Raw genomic sequence first — 5,295 nt, forward strand, 5'->3', positions numbered from 1 at the left:
GTGATATAACCAAAATTACATATAAAAATAATTTTATTTGCTTTGTGATTTTAACAGTCAAGCATTAGTTTGACTTGTACAACTAACCAGTGTTTAGTTCTTAATTTTTGTTTCGATTATTTTAAAAATACATTTCATCGATCTAACCGTATGTATGTCAATAGATATATATATTAGTGATAAAATAAAAGTTACATATCAAAATAATTTTATTTGGTTTGTCATTTTAACAATAAAGCATGAGTTTGACTTGTACAACTAACTATGTTTAATCTTGAATTTGTGTTTCCATTATTTTAAAAATATTTTTCATCGATCCAATCATTTGGATGTCAATAGATATATAATAATGATATAACAAAAGGTACATATCAAAAAAAAATTATTTGGTTTGACAATTTAACAGTCAAGCATCAGTTTGACTAGTATAGCGCTAACTAGTGTTGAATCTTGAATTAATTTTTCGATTATTTTAAAAATATGTTTCACCGATCCAACCGTATATCAAAATAATATAATTTGGTTTGACAATTTAACAGTCAAGCATCAGTTTGACTAGTATAGCGCTAACTAGTGTTGAATCTTGAATTAATTTTTCGATTATTTTAAAAATATGTTTCACCGATCCAACCATATGGATGTTAACATATATACATATTAGTGATATAACCAAAATTTCATAACAAAATAATTTTATTTGGTTTGACATTTTAAGAGTCAAGCTTCAGTTTGACTAGTACAACTAACTAGTGTTGAATCTTGAATTAGTATTTCGATTATTTTAAAAATAGTTTTCAATGATCCAACTGTATGGATGTCAGTAGACATATTTATTAGTGATATAACCCAAATTTCATATTAAACGATTTTTATTTGGTTTGCCATTTTAACGGTCAAGCGTCAATTTGACTAGTATATCTAACTAGTGTTTAATCTTGAATTGGTGTTGAGATTATTTTAAAAATATTTTTCAACGATCCAACCGTATGGTAGTCAATAGATATATATATTAGTGATATAACCAAAATTACATATCAAAATAATTTTATTTGGTTTGACATTTTAACAGTCAAGTATGAGTTTGACTAGTACAACTAACTAGTGTTGAATCTTGAATTAGTGTTTCGATTATTTTAAAAATATTTTTCAACGATCCAACTGTATGGATGTGAATAGATATATTTATTAGTGATATAACCAAAATTTCATATCAAAATAATTTTATTTGATTTGAGATTTTAACAGTCAAGCTTCAGTTTGACAAGTACAGCTAACTAGTGTTGAATCTTGAATTAGTGTTTCAATTATTTTAAAAATATTTTTCAACGATCCAACCGTATGGATGTCAATAGATATATATATTAGTGATATAACCAAAATTTCATACCAAAATAATTTTATTTGGTTTAACATTTTAACAGTCAAGCTTTAGTTTGAGTAGTACAACTAACTAATGTTGAATCTTGAATTAGTGTTTCAATTATTTAAAAGATATTTTTCAACGATTCAACCATATGGATGTCAATAGATATCTATCTATCTATATATATATATACATATATATATATATTAATGATATAACCAAAATTTCATATCAAAATAATTTTATTTGGTTTGACATTTTAACAGTCAAGCTTCAGTTTGACTAGTGCAGCTAACTAGTGTTGAATCCTGAATTAGTATTTCAATTAATTTAAAAATATTTTTCAACGATCGAACTATATGGATGTCAATATGTATATATTTTAGTGATGTAACCAAAATTTTATATCAATATAATAATATTTAGTTTGACATTTTAATAGTCAAACATGAGCTCGACTAGTACACCTAACTAGTCAATATTATATATTGACATTAATATGGTATATATATGGTTTGATTTTTCATCGATAAACCGTATCGATGACAATATATATTTATATATATTAGAGATATAATCAATGTTTCATAGTAAATTACTTTATCAAAATATATAATTTTTTCTGAAATTTTTGAAATGTCACCCAAACAAATAAATATTGACATTAATATGGCTGGATCATGAAATAATATTTTTTAAAAATTGAAATTATCAAAAATCATGTGCTAACTTGAGACACGTCAAATTTATCGCCAAAATTTTGAGAAAAGTCAAATTTTCCGCCAAAATTTTGGGGAAAAGGTTAAATTTCCCTCTTTGATAACTTACGACGAAATTTAATTTTCGTCGTAAATTTGATATTTAACTTACGACGAAATGTTCAAATGGTCGCAACTTCAAATGATTTTTATTATCCCGCCAAAAGTTTTGGGAAAAAGTTAAATTTCCATCTTTGATAACTTACGACGAATTTTAATTTCCGTCGTAAATTTGATGATCCTATTTTTTCTGTCAAAAATATTTCGTTGTAAATTTAGATAAAATATTTTTTTATTCAATTTCAATTTAAAATTTTAATAAAAATAATTAACTTACGACAAAATGTTTAAATCGTCGCAAATTCAAATAATTTTCATTTTTGTTTAATCGTGTCGTGCATAATTTTATTAATAAAATATTAAACTTACGAAGGTTTTCGATTTCGTCGTAAATATTTACGACGTTTTACTTTTTTCCGTCGTAAGTTGGGCGCGCATTTTTTTCCGTCGTAAGTTGGTCATCGTAATTGGCCTATTTTGTTGTAGTGTTAACAATTTTACTAAAATATGGGGGTCCTATACGTACAAGTAAAAGAAATCATAGTAAAATCTGGAAAGAGATAAGCCAGCGTAAAATAAAAGTAACTTATATTATAAATGGCTTTTTTTAAAAATATCTCAGTTTAAAAATATCGCCTACCATGCATAATTTTCCTATTGTTAATCCCTCTCATATAGTATGTGGTGTTCCTAATTGTATGTCTTGTGTTTTTAATTTGATGTATGCTTATTTTAATGGTAAGCATGTTTCTAGTGATAAGACTACTTCTCGTCAGCATGTGAATAATACGAAGCATGATAGGTCTAAGACTGCTAGTCCTCCTAAGGCTAGAAAGGAGCCTAAATAGAAATTTGTTAAGGCTGTTTACAAGGTCAAATGTCTCCTTTCTAGCCTTAGGACAGTCTTAGACCTATCATGCTTCCTATTATTCACATGCTGATGAGGAGTAGTCTTATTACTAGAAACATGCTTACCATTAAAATAAGCATACATCAAATTAAAAGCACAAGATATACAATTAGGAACGTTGTTGCATATTTGCTAGATTTTGGTTGATTTCAGTTAATTTCATTATCTGCAAAAAATATTGGAAGATAATAAAATCCCAAAAAAAAACTAGAAAAATCATATTTTTTGATAATTTCTTTATCATAAATTAAATTAAGATTATAAACAAAATTTCCAGATGTGTCAAAAATACAAGCGACCGAAACCCTTATATATGTACAAGAAAAAATATGATTAGTCTTTAATTACAAATCTTATTCAACATATATTTCATTTTGTTTCATTTTCTTCTTCAAATAGTGTGACATTGTTCCTTCACTTTTTTGAATTATATTCTCCACCTCATTGAGTATTGTTCTTGTGCTTGAAATCTGATTCATTTATTTTCCTGTAAAAAAAAACATATTAATTTATTATTGAAATTATGAAAACTAAAATAAACTGAGTATTAAATGCAATATAAAATATAGACCTATAGATTCCTTTTGAAGAGTTGACCGTCAAGTTCAGCAGTTGCAACATAATGAACAAGGGCGTTCAGATCAGCTACGAATTCATCTTAAACTAATGCAGGTTCACATGGAGCATTTTTGGAATACTGTTTGTACTCAGTTTGGTGATATCTTCAAGAGTTTGCAATGCACCTAGTGCAGTGACTTCTGTTTGATTCACAGATGGCCTGATAGCATTTATCTGATTACAGTGTTGTACAAAAGAAAAAGATTTATGTAAATATTGTATAGAGAAACCTAATGTCACATTAAGTTATTATAGTTGTTGCATGAATAACAACCTTCCTAGGATGACCTTCCACGAGCACCCAATCGGTTGGTTTAGGCTTCCACCTAAAGATATTAGTCTTGCATCTAAAATTCATGGAGCATTTTCTTCATTGTTTGCTGCAAATATATAACAAAAAACACATTTATTTAATAAAATATTTAAAATTACATGGAAAGCTAATTAAATATTTAGTAAATGTATTATTTCGTGATAAAATTAATTTGAAAGGTTTGTCTACTATGTGTGCATGGACGGAAATTTTATAATTTAGTTATTTGATTGGTTTGTTTTTATCAATGTAGGAATTAAAATAAGTTAAGCTTATAATTTTGAGCTGTTAGCATGTGGCCATAAATAAATACTAGAAGATGAGTTATTATGTATAACACAGAGAGTTTTGGATCAAGTACCAAACCATAAAGTAAAGGGAATAAACACTCATATTTTTTTAACCAAAAAAACAGGGGTGTACCCATCCACTTTCCTAACAATTACCCCTCCCCCCAAATTATCAAATTTAAATCATAATCAGTAAACATCACAACCAATTAACCACTGCTGTAGCCTACACCTTAAAAATAGATATCACAATAAATTGAATGGTAGATTCATTACCAGTAAAATCAGGATAACAATGAATTTTCAACCCATGCCACTAAAATTTCAGATCTGAAAGGCACATACACATAGCATCAAAAATATCCCAATAAAAACTGTTCAGCTACATAATAAGAGATTAACAAATTGGCCATGATCATGATGACCAGAACATATGAAAAATGAAAGACACAATAGCAGATCTATAGTATAACAAGAGAGCATAAAAAGATGGGGATTTACCTTTTCAAACTTATTCCTCTGTCTAAACATCTTTCATTTATTTTTCCTAATCTAATATAAAAGGCATTTACAAACAAAGAAGAAGGTCATAGGAGCTTAGAGAAAAAAAGGTTATAGAAGGAAACTGCTACCAAAGATCAAGATCACAGAGAGAATGAAAAGAAAATAGAGAAAAGAGGAATACTGATATAATGTGAAGGTGGATTTTTTTATAAATGAATATGGAACCATAGAGATATGACTAGAAGTCTAGAGAAGGCGGTAGAACATTCTAGATATAACAATGAATTTTTATATTATTTTTACTTATTTTAATTTTTTTCTTATTTTTAATTTGATTTAATAGTAGATGTAATTTTTTTTGCACTGTTAATCATTTATTATTTAATAGTGTTATACTTTAAAATAAGTGCGTATTAATAAAGATTCAAAATTATTGAATATTTTTATTTATATGTACCTTATTTTGACTTCTATCACAT

At 26.9% G+C, this 5,295-nt stretch overlaps 1 long non-coding RNA gene across 1 annotated transcript; it reads right to left on the reverse strand.

Annotated features, from left to right (window-relative positions):
• Positions 1-3,678: 3,678 nt before the first annotated feature.
• Positions 3,679-4,949, reverse strand: LOC141666496 (uncharacterized). Its single transcript, XR_012552246.1, has 3 exons — positions 4,814-4,949; positions 3,984-4,089; positions 3,679-3,883 (listed from the first exon to the last, which is right to left on the reverse strand). It is a non-coding gene; the product is annotated as an uncharacterized LOC141666496 (long non-coding RNA).
• Between the last annotated feature and the right edge of the window lie 346 nt (positions 4,950-5,295).

Source organism: Apium graveolens, chromosome 6, assembly GCF_009905375.1.
Source record: "Apium graveolens cultivar Ventura chromosome 6, ASM990537v1, whole genome shotgun sequence".
In the NCBI taxonomy this organism is placed as follows: Eukaryota; Viridiplantae; Streptophyta; class Magnoliopsida; order Apiales; family Apiaceae; genus Apium; species Apium graveolens.